General features: G+C 34.0%; 1 non-coding gene across 1 annotated transcript; it reads right to left on the bottom strand.

Annotated features, from left to right (window-relative positions):
• Nucleotides 1-2,143: 2,143 nt before the first annotated feature.
• LOC138175918 (U6 spliceosomal RNA) lies at nucleotides 2,144-2,249 on the bottom strand. The gene has a single exon (XR_011172123.1). It is a non-coding gene; the product is annotated as a U6 spliceosomal RNA (small nuclear RNA).
• Nucleotides 2,250-12,728: the final 10,479 nt, after the last annotated feature.

Here is a 12,728-nt window from a genome sequence, read left to right on the forward strand (position 1 = left end):
TGAAAGCAAGTCATGTGTCACCACCACACTTCTTCCACTTCTCACTCCAGGGGCAGTGGCTGGACCATGCTGTTCCTCCACTCTTACAACAGTGTTCCAACTGATCTTTTATTTTCTCTTTGGTATTTATGGGTTGAGGAGTCTGGAAACCACCACAACTGCTGGTCATTCTGTTTACTGAAGCCTGCTCTTGCTGGATCTGTGCACTAGTCGGGACTGCCTTGGGGCCAGAACCATGGCCCACTGGGGACTGCACTCAGCTCTCAGCGCACTGTGATAGACATTTCCTGTTGGCCTTCCAGGCTGCTTTCAGTGGGAGATTTATTTCTCTGTCTCTTTTTGGGTTCTGTACCCTTAAAATTTGTTTAGAGTCATTTTTTTTCTTACAGTTATTGGAGATGGTTGAAGCGTACTCCATGCCAAATTTATGGTTTTACTTTGCCATCTTGGCTCTACCCCCCCCAGCTCTGGCAATATTGTTTTAAGAAAATTTTTGAGTTAATAAGTCATTTTGACTATTATAAATATCCATACTGACTAAAAAATAACATATGAAGGAGGACACTTTCTACATCCAAGGGAAGAACTGATAAATACAGGTATGTATAAAATGATTTTACATGTGTATACATATATATACATATTATATATATATATATATATATTTGTATCTAATGGTAGTTATCTCTAGGGTGAGAGGAGAATGAAGAATGGAAAAAACTGTAACTTATATCTTGTGAATTTAAAAGAAATAGAAAGTTTTAAATAATGGATTTGCAGTTTCGTGGACAATCATCTTTTATTTTTTTATTATACTATGCTATGGAAATCTTTATTCCATAAACTAACAACAATATATATATATATATATATATATATATGATAGTGGCTGAAGTTTTCATTATTCCAAGTACAAGTACATTGATGCAAGGATTCTTCCATAATCTGCTGGTACCTTGAATACAGCTTTAGAAGACCCTGTTGGACAGCAAACTGGGGCCCCTGAAGGTCACCACCTTTCTTTTGGGTTGTGTTCTTTGTGCCAGGTTAATAATTCAACAACCAATATTTTTAAACACTTATTACCTTGCTGAGAATGTTCTTGTAGTTTCGGTGTCTGAAAATTTAAGGAAGGTAATTTTTTTCAATTATATAGTGAGAGGTCTTATTCTGAAGATATATTAAAAATGTTATATGTCTGATGTGGATTTGTTTTACATAATAAGAATGGTATTTCAACCAATAAAATGACAGCAATTCATGTCACATTAATTTCATTTCATCATTTCTGTATTTTAAAAGTTATATATAAATACAAACATATACATACACATTTATGCTAAAATTAAAATGATCCAGAGAAGATTAGCCAAGGACCCTACAAGTATAACATTCAAATTTATGAAATACTCACTTTTAAAACTATGACATAGGTTCCCCTTTTGCTATGAACACTAGATAACAGTTTGGCAGAAATTGGAGTTAGAATAGTGTCTTTAGTGTATGCCATAATAATTTCAAATGTATATGCAAATTGAATATCAAAGGTCAAAATTCACAACATTAATAAAAGAGAATCATATCAGATAACTTTTACAAATATGCCTAAGAGGATGATATAAAAATGGCCCTTGTCCTCGAGTAGTCCCCACACACTTCATATATCTTTTCCTAGGCAAAATCTCTGACCATAGAAACTCCTACTTATTGTTTTGCCTTCATCCAGTGATCAGCACAATTACTGACAAATAGTAGACACTTAATACATGTCGATTGCTTGATCCAGCCTGTATTACTCAGTTTCTTCATGCAGCTATTTTGAGCTTACTGGGGTATGCGGGAGATGGTTAAAAATGATGTTAATTTTACCCAAAATGCTTCTAGCATTCCTAGTAGTCTTTTTTTTTCCTTTCTTTTTTTTTTAAGCAATTGGGTTTAAATAACTTGCTCAAAGTTACACAGCCAGGTGTTTCTGGGTGGGTGCTAAGTGTCTGAGCCCAGATTCGATCCCCAGATCATCCCAACACTGGGGCCAGTGTTCTTATTGGCTGTGCTACCCGGCCACTCCCAGTACCTTGCTGTCCCCCAGTAGTCTTTTCAAAAAAAATACTTTCTCCAGTTCGGAAACAAACAAAAACAACTGAAAGACATGAAACACTTCACTAATTTACATGTCATACTTACACAGAGACCATGCTAATATACTATGCATTATTTCATATTGTGTTAATATATAATACTAAAATAATTACCTAGTTATCCTTTCAAAAAAGAAAATTATGATACTCAGTCTGTCATATTTTACTTTTTAAAAATATTTACATGAAACACAATTTATACAAAGCAAAAGATGTTTATCTGTGAATGAAAACTAAGGGGGTCTTTGTTAAGAGGGATTATTTTCTGTAAGTGGAATGGGAGAGATACTGAGGAAAATTCAGGCACTATAAAAAAGAAATGAGTTTAATAATATTTATTTTTGAAAAGAAGGGGGGCTAGGAAAATGGCCCACATTTGGGGCTAAAATTATATCTATCATGAGACCCTTGATTCACACTCCAATTTTAACAGTAATCCTATGGTTCTGGCTCTAGATAATTGTAAGTAGCTGAGAAAAAAGTATATCAAGATCATATGATTTGGTCTCTATATGTTCCTTGGCTATGGAAGTAAAGGCTGAGGAAAGATCAATGCAAGCTGCAAATAGCCTTAAGTTGCTCTTAGGTGTTTTTAAGTAAGATGAAAGAGGCATAAAAGTGGTCAGTGGAGGGGAATGATTATATTTCACATTTTCTTCCTCCTTGTGCAAGATATTATTTCAGAAAATCCAGTGCCATATTGTTGAGAAGAAAGCTAGGATCATTTTGAAGATTGTTACCACAATGATGGAAGAACAGGGCAGTTAAACTCAGTCAGTATGACCAGGGCAATTACCACTAATAGATCTAATGAGAGAATGAAGCTTTCTCCCAGTTTGAGGCTGGCTATAGTGAGCATACAATATCGGATAGGACCCACATCTCTAGATTGGTTTTCATAAATTGGCTCTGGGGAATAGAAATAATTATGGTAGAACAAAGAGGCCATGAGGACTGAGAGAGTTCTTAATGGAAAAGTATTATGGCATACAGTAAATCTCATTATTTGTCTGAATTTTTCTTTATGTCTATGTTTGGTTGTGTTTTGTGTGTCCCTAGGAAAAGTCTAGTACAAATGCTCAAATGTTTTAAGAACACCAAAAGGTTGATTAAATGCTTATGTCTTCACAAGATCAGCAATGACTATATCTTTCACGATACCTTTTGAGCCCTTTATTCTTCTCCTTGGAGGATCTATGTCAGAAGGTCTAGTATTCTTATACAACAGTTGCTACATTCTTATAGTGGAGTGATCTAGAAAATAATTAAACCGCAATTTGGAGGATGTCGTAGGAGCAACATTTACTTCAATTAAGCAGGTTTGTTCATGAAAGGGAATAACAGGGTAGGCAAGGAGAACTAAAATGATAAAAAAAAAAAAGAACTCAGCTGAACTCTCAATTTACCCTTCCAAAGAATTAAAATAATGTCTCAAATAAAATGTTTGAGTGGCAGACTTCAGAAAAGATCATAGTGAGATTTTTTTTCCAGTCTAAGAAAACTTAGTAGGTCTATAGGAGAGGTCTGTGACATTGGGGTGGAGGTCTATGAGGAGTGCACATGTGGCAGAAGCATCAGAGGCTGTAGCCTTAGCTTCAGGAGCTCTCAGTCCAGAGATGGCAAGGGGGTCAAAGAACTGGTCAGAGATTAGGGGGACCTATTGCTGGCACTGGCTGCATCTGGTGCTGATTTCACATATATAGCTTGGAGTCACAGCTCCAGGGTCAAGAGGAGGACTAATGCTTATAGCATTAGAGGAACAGAAAATGTGGTCAAAGTTTCAGGGGGAAAAAGAGGTCTACTCTTTCTGGCTGCTGAAGAGAAGGGGTTCTTCCTGGAAAAAGAATGGAGTAAGACTACAAGAGCTTTGAGCAAGTCTCTCCCCACATCATACCACCTTGGAAGCACTGAACACTTGCAGACCCCCACACAAAATGCTGAAAACAGTAGCATGAAAAAACCTGAAATTTGGAAAAGTGCTTCCCCACCCCTAGGAGAGAAAGGAACAATTTTAATATAAAGTTTAAAGTCAAGAAATAAAGAGGAAAAATTAAGAAACAACAAAAAAGAAGTTGAACATAAAGGTAAAAAAAATACATTATTAGAGTGGTGGAGAAGACCAAGACACAAAGCCAGAGGACAAGAATGTGAAAAGAGCTACCTAATAATCTTTAAAGAAAAATGCCAAGTTGACCTAAACCTGATGAGAATTACTGGAAGTAGTATTAAATCTATATCCCAAAGACATAAAAAATGGAAAGGGACATATTTGTGCAAAAATAATTATAGCAGCCCTTTTTGTTGTGGCTAAGAATTGAAAATCAAAGGGATACCAATCAACTGAGGAATGGACAAACAAGCTATGTTATAATATTTTGAGGGAATAAAATGACAAGCAGGATGATTTCATAAAACCCTGTAGAGCCTGACATGAACTATGTAAAGAGAAGTGAGTAGAACTATGTGAATGCTGTACACCATAACAGCAATATTGTACAATGAAAAACTGTGAATGACAAATATTCTCAGCCATACAATGATCCAAGACAACCCCAAAGGACTAATGATGAAGCATTTCTGCCTCTCAAGGGGGAAAAAACCTATGTATTGTAAATACAGAGTGAAGCATACTATTTTTCTTTTCTGTTCTTCCTTCCTTCCTTTTTTACTTAATTCCTTCTCTGCTCTTTTTATTCAAATCTTCTTGTACAAAATTACTAACATAGAATTTTTTTACATGATTGAACATGCATAACCTATATTAGAATGTTTATGATCTCAGGGAGTAGGGAAGGGAATTACTAAGAAAGAGATTTACTTCAAAACTTAAAATACTAAAAATTGTTTTGCTATATAATTGGGGAAAATAAAATATTATTAAAAATGAAAGTCCCTGCCAAAAAAAACAAAACAAAAAAGCAAAATGAATTGTTGGAAGAGTTAAAGAAAGTGTTGAAAGTGGTAGAGAAAAAATTAGGGAAAGAAATGAGAGTGATGGAAGAAAATTATGAAAAGAGAATTAATAGCTAGGTAAAAGATGCACAAAAATTGAAGAATGTAAAACCTTAAAACAGAAATGGTCTAATGGCAAGAAAGAAACAAAATTTATTGAAGGGAAAAAAAAACCTTCAAAAGAGAATTGAAAAATGGAAAAAAAGAGGTACAAAATGTCTCTGGAGAAAATAATTACTTAAAAATTATAATTGGGCAAGTGGATGGTAATGACTCCATGAGAAATCATGAAACAAAATCAAAATAATAAACAAATTTAAACCATGTGCAATACCTAATTAGGAAAAAACTCACCTTGAAAATAGATTAAGGAGAGATAATTTAAGAATTATTGGACTACTGGAAAGTCATGTTCAAAAGAAGAGCCAATACATTATATTTCAAGAAATTACCAAGGACAACTTCACTGATAGTACTAGAAAGTAAAATAGAAATTGAAATAAGACACCTTATATGGCACACTAATGGAATATTGGTGGAGTAGTGAACTGGTTCAATTATTCTGGAAAACAATTTGGAACTGTTCCCAAATGGCAATAGCATTTGTAGATGTGTATCCTATAAAGTGCAAAGAAAAAGGAAAGGGACACATATGTACAAAAATATTTATATCCACTCTTTTGTGATGGAAAAGTATCAGAAATCAAGAAGATGTCATCAATTGAGGAGTGACTGAACAAATTGTGGCATATGGAGTACTATTGTAGTATAACAAATGGCCAGGAGAATGGTTTCAGAAGAACATAGGTAGACCTATATGAACTGATGTCAAGTGAAAAGAACAGGGAGATCATTGAGTACAGTAATAATCATGTTGAAATGATGATCAACTTGGAAGACTAGGCTACTGTGGTCAATAAAAAGATCCAAGACAATTTTAAAGGATTTATGATGAAAAATGCTATCTACCTCTAAAGAAAAAACTGGTAAACTCTGAATGCAAATTGAAGTGTAATTTTCTTTTTTTTTCTTGCAATGTGGCTTATCTGGAAATATGTTTTACATGATTTCAAATGTATACTTGATATTATACTGCTTGCCTTCTCAGTGAGAAGGGTAAACTGTAGAAGGGATGAAAGAGTTATTTTGGATAACAAATTTAAAAATAAAAGAATGTAAAATAAGTCAATAAAAATAAAGAATGTATCTCAAAGTGAAGGAGGCATAATGAGAAATCAAAATCAGCAAAATTACTATTTTTAAATAGTAAAAAAAACAATCCATAACAATAAAATATTTGTGGGGCGGCTAGGTGGTGCAGTGAAGTCATGTTGGCTGTTGAATCAGGAGGACCTGAGTTCAAATCTGACCTCAGACATTTAACAAAAAATTAGTCATGTGACCTTGGGCCACTCACTTAACCCCAGTTGCCCTAACTTCCCCTCTCCAAAAAGCAAAAATAATAATAATAATAATTGCTCTTAACAAAACACATTCCACTAAACACCCCTGTGATTTAAGTGGTAAAAATTTTGATTTGGCTATACATGAAAAAAAAAGGAAAAGAGAAGATTCAGAGAAGTTAAGTGAATTGTCTATTTTTTACTTAGTAAGAAAAAGATCCAGGTCGAATTATTTTAAATTCAGCAAACATTCAATCCAAATACAATGTCTCTTTTAAGGGATATGTAGAGTACAAGTTCTGTCTATCTTAAGGAGATGATACCTATAGTACTAATATAAATTATATGACAAGAATTGAACCTACAACTGAGTTCAGATTCTAAACAATTCTGTTGATAATAGATTTACTCCTGGGGCCTTATTCAATTTTATGTTATCTTTCACATGGTTTAGACTGAAGGAGTTACAGGCAACCAGATGGACAGGTTCTCTTAATATAAAAATAAAAGATAAATTGCTTTAGCAGCTAGAATTGAGTGATATAAAAGGTCCATTTGCCTATAGACTTCTTAGTTTCTATAATTCTTTTGCAAAAGTTTGTCCACTGGCCTCTTGGATAGATATTTTATTACACCCCCCTCTTTTGATCTACCTCAACGGATACTATTTAATATTATCAGAGATTGAAAAAATGTTTATTTGGGACAAAGTCAGGATGGCAGAGTAAAGGCATGGACTTTCCTGAGCTCTCTAAAATTCTCCTCCAAATAACTTTAAAATATTGCCTCAGAAATGAATTGTGGAGTGGCAAAATAAAGGTGAAACAATTTTCTGGCTCCAAACAACTTAGAAGGATGGTAAGAAAGGTTTGTCTCATTGGGGTATGAATGGAGCCCAGTTCAGCACAGGACACAACAATGCAGGCATTCTGCAATAGCTACTTCTGGTCTCTCAGACCACAGATGGTAAGGGGTCAGACAACCAGCCAGAAGGAGATTATAGGGTATCCTTTGTTGGCACTGAAAGAAGGATTTTGCTGCATTGCCCATATTCAGGTCTGGGTCATGATCTAGTGTGAGGAGAAACACTAGCAGGAACTAGAACCCTGGTTACTGTTTCAGGATGGAAAAGATTTTTTTAGTTGCATGCCCAATTCACTGATCTTTTCTTTCTCTAGTATATTCATGTATGCATTTACCAATATATTTTTTCCTAAATACTGCTTTGCCTGCATCCCATAAATTTTGGTATTTTCTCTCATTGCTGTCATTCTTCTTGTTGAAATTAATATTTCTATGATTTGTTTTTTGATCTACTCATTGTTCAGTATGAGATTATTTAATTTCCAATTAATTTTCATGACATCTTTTTGTGGCCCTTTATTAATTGTAATTCTTATTGCCATATAATCTGAAAAAAAGTATTTAATATTCCCACTTTTCTATGATTCTTGGATTTTTGTGCTCTGATACATGTTCAATTTTTGTGTAGATGCTATGTACTACTGAGAAAAAGCTATATTATTTTTCTATTATCTTTCTGTTTTTTTCAGAGGTCTTTCATATCAGCCTTTTGTTTTACCAATCATCTCCTTGACTTCTTTCTCATTTTTAAAAAGATTCATGCAGTTCTGAGGAGGGAAAGTTGAGGTTTCCTCCACCCCACCCCCAGAAGAGTTTTACTATCTGTAACAAAACTAACAAAATCATATGAATTATCTCAATAGATACAGAAACTTCTAAGAAAAAAAAAAAAGCACAACCCTCATTCCTATTAAAAACTCTAGAAAGCATAGGAATGAATGGATCTTTCCTCAAATTCATAAGTATTATCTATCTTAAACATCAGCAAACATTATTTATAAAGAGGATAAACTAGAAGACTTTCCAACAGGATGACAGCTGAAGCAAGGATGACAATTATCAGCACTATTGCTCAGTATTGTAGTAGAAACCCTAGATAGGGCACCATTACAAGAAAAACAACAACAAAAAAAACAAAGGAATTAGCATTGAAAATGAGGAAACAAAACTATCATTCTTTGAAGACATATGATGATAAACTTAGAGAATCAATTAAAAGACCAATTAAAATACTTAACAACCTAATCAAAGTTGTAGGATATAAAATAAATCCACATAAATCAGCATTTCTATATTTTACCAACAAAGTACAACAGCAAAATATAGAAAGATAAATTCTATTTAAAATAACTGTAGAAGAAATCAAATACTTGAAAGTTTACCTGCCAAGACAAACTCAGGAACTATATGAAAATCATTTCAAAATTTTTCACATGAATAAAGTCAGATCTATACAAATGGGAAAAATATTAATTACTGAAGTAAGCTGAGTCAGTATTTTTTAAATGACAATTTTACCTAAATTAAATTACCTATTCAGGTTCATACTAAATAAAGTATGAGTTATTTACAGAGATAAAAAAATAACAAAATTCATCTGGAGGAACAAAAGGTCAAGAATATCAAAGGAATTAATGAAAAAAATGTAAAGGAAGGTGGCTTAGTCGCATCAGATCTGAAACTATGTTATAAAGTTTTAATTATCAAAATTATATAGTACTAACTAAGAAATGAAGTGGATAAGAGGAATGGATTAGATACCAAATAAACAGTAGTATATGCCAATAATAAACAAGTATTTTTGAATGCAAAGATCAAAGGTTTTGGACAAGAACTAACTATTTGATGTAAATGCTTAAAAAAACTGGAAAGCAGTTTGGCAGAAACTAGGTATAGACCAACATCCTGTGCCATATAGCAAGATAAGGTCAAAATAGGTATATGATTCATACAGAAACAGTGATATGATAAATTAGGAAAGTGTGGAATAATTTACCTGTCATCTATGGAAAGGGAAGAAGCTATAGTCAGAGATAGAGACTATTAGTGGATATAAATGAATAATTTTGATTAAATTAAGTTTAAATATTTTATAAAAAGAAAACCAATGTAGTCAAGATTTAAAGGAAAGCAGAAAACTAGGAAACTATTTTTACTGCAAGTTTCTCTGATAAAGGCCTTATGTCTCAAATATATAGACAACTGAGTCAAATTTATAAGAATATATATGTATAATAACTTATAAGAATAAGTTATTCCCCAATTGCTAAATCGACAAAGGATATGAACAATATTCAGATGAAGAAATCACAGCTATTTATAGTGATATGAAAAAATACTCTAAATAAGTATCGATTATAGAAATGCCCATTAAAATAATTCTGAGGTTATTTTTTCACACCTCATACCTATCAGATTGGCTAATATGATAGAAAATGGAAATGATGCATGTTAGAGTGGATGAGGGAAAATTGGGATATTAATGCACTGTTGGTGGAGTTGTGAACTAATGTAATCATTCTAGATGTTATTTTGGAACTATGCCCAAAGGGCTATAAAACTGTGTACCCTTTGATCCAGTAACACTTCTACTAGGTCTGTATCCCAAAGATTAAAAAAAATGAAAAGGACCTACATTAAAGTGTGTGTGTTTGTTTGTGTATGTGTGTGTGTGAACTCTTTTAGTGGTGGCAAAGAAATGAAAATTGATGTCATAGCTGTCAATTGGGGAATGGGTGAACAAGTTTTGTTATATCATTTTGATGGAATACTGTTGTGCTACAAGAAATAACAAGCAGGGTGTGTTTAGAAAAAACCTGTAAGGACTCACATGAATTGATGCAAAGGAGAACATTGTACACAGTAACAAAAATATTGTACATCAATCAATTGTGATTGACTTAGCTATTTTCAGTAATAAAATGTTCTGAGACAAATATCCAGAGGAGTCATGATGAAAAATGCTATCCAGCTCCAGAGGAAAAAAAAATCAACAACAACAATAGAGTCTGAGTGCAGATTGCATGATACTTTCTTTTTATTTTTCTTGATTGTGGTTTTTGGGAGGACTCTATTTTCCTTTACAATGTGACAATTATGGCAATATGTTTTGCAATACTGCACATGTACAACTTAAGTGAAATTGCTTGATTTCTCAATGACAGCAGAAGGTAATAAGAGACGGAGAGGATTTGATATTCAGAATGAAAAAAAAATAATAACTGTTTTTACATGTAATTGGAAAAATTAAGTATTTAAATAAAAAAATATGTAAAATTTCCCTCTTATTTTTCTTTCTATCCTGATCAATTTTATTTAGAGTATCAGATCTCAACATGTGGTCTGGAGAGCCTAACCAAACCTGAAATCCTTTCAGAGTCTATAAGGTCAAAAATATTTTCATAATAATACTGTGATATTTTAATTTCTAATATAAATATATCATAAATATACATAGATATGCCTCCCATTAATTACACATAATAACAATTACAATATTATATATCCAAATATAAATGATATAACTCCAATTAACAAAAGATCTTTTAGGTCCTCAGTAATTTTTAGGAATGTAATGTTTCCTAAGACCAAAAATTTTGAGAACCATTGGAACAGAGTGATGGACCTTCTTAAAAAAATTGGTACCAATCTAAATTTACCAGAAATTAATCTGTTGCAGAGCTATTGCCCAATCTCATGTTCAAATTTTCCAAAATGATGTTTGCTAATAGGTTCTTGGATAATATTATGTTTCCCTGTATCATGATATCATCAATGTAGTGGGTAAGCTGTACACCAGGTAGCTTTAATTCATCCAACTGTTCAGCCACAATCCTGTGACAAATAGTGGGGCTATGTATGTACCCTTGTGGCAAGCGAGTGAAAGTATATTGTCTACCCTGCCAAGTGAAAGCGAAGTGGTCCCATTGTTTAGAGTCTATTGGGATGGTGAAGAAGGCATTTGCCAAGTCAATAACTTCATACCAAGTCCCATCATATTTCTGGATCCTTTCTATTAAGGTGATGGTATCTGGAACAGCAGCATACAAAGAAGGAGTCACCTTATTCAACTGTCTATAATCCACAGTCATTCTCCATGTCCCATCTGATTTTCTTACTGGCCAGACAGGATTATTCCATCTTGTGGTTGTAGGGACTAACACTCCTGCTTCAACATATTCCTTTATAGTAGTGGCAATTTCATCTTGCCCACCTGGCACACGATACTGTTTTAAAGTAATTATTTCAGATGGTTCAGGTAAAGTGATTGGGTCCATTTTTAGTTTTCCCACTAAAACTGTATTAATTCCTATCTTCCTCACAGCAAATTGGTATCTTCCTTCAGGTAAATTCAGAGTCATGCCTCTCAATACATCTATTCCAATGATGTATTCAGGAATGGGTACAACAACCACAGCATATTCCTTCTTAGGTAACTGCCCAATTTTCATTGTTATTTTAACCTGTCTGGCTGATATTTCAGTGCCTCCTAGACCTGTGATGGTAATAGGAGTTCCAAGTTTAAACTTTTCAGGGTTTCCATAGATAAGTGTGGCCTCAGCCCCAGTATCAATCAGTGCCCTAGTCACAGTAGTTGATCCATTCTTCCAATATATTGTTAAACCAATATGGGGTCTGCAATCTCTTCTGCATATTTCTTTTATCTGGGCTGGGGCTTGGCCTATCTCCTATTCCCCCTGAAGGTGGGGCAAACTTGGATACAAAGATTCAGATTCAGAAATACCTGCGGGGGTGGTTCCTGCTTCCCTGTTCATTCTAATGCTAAGTACCTTTTCTTGGTACAGCTTATGCAGCTCTTCAGTTGGAATACCATCTATTCTTCTAAAATCCACCCCAGCTCTTAATAGAGCAGTGAACAGTTCCCTTCTTGTGGGTCTATTTTGTCTCTGAATCCTCTGGCTGTTTACTCTTCTCTCTCGAGGCAATTTGTCTTTTTCCCATTCCCCTAAATTGCTTAATTGTGAAATCTTATCCAGCACCTCTGAAAGAGGGTGCCCTATTTCTCCAATTAAAAGAGTCAGAATTAGGTGCTTATATGCAGGAGGAGCCGTCTTCACTATGATATTTCTATGAGGAACTCCTAGGGGTTGATCATAATATGCATTTGCATCTCCAATCAGGATAGCAGTTTTCATTACCTCGTCCTTTAACTTTCTCATACAGTCTCTAAGTGAGTACCAGGGTCTGTCTCCCCTAGGCCACATAGATTCAGTTGGATATTGCTTTTTGCAACCTTCTGCAGCTAAAGCTAGAAGACTCGTTTTGTTATTTCCTCCTTGCATATGGTGATCCCTAAAAGCCTTGTGTACAAAAGGATTCTGACTGATACTTATGAATTTTAAACAGTCCT

Source organism: Petaurus breviceps, unplaced genomic scaffold (assembly GCF_028583685.1).
Source record: "Petaurus breviceps papuanus isolate PSGF00001 unplaced genomic scaffold, PetGlider_PUasm1.0 79, whole genome shotgun sequence".
In the NCBI taxonomy this organism is placed as follows: domain Eukaryota; kingdom Metazoa; phylum Chordata; class Mammalia; order Diprotodontia; family Petauridae; genus Petaurus; species Petaurus breviceps.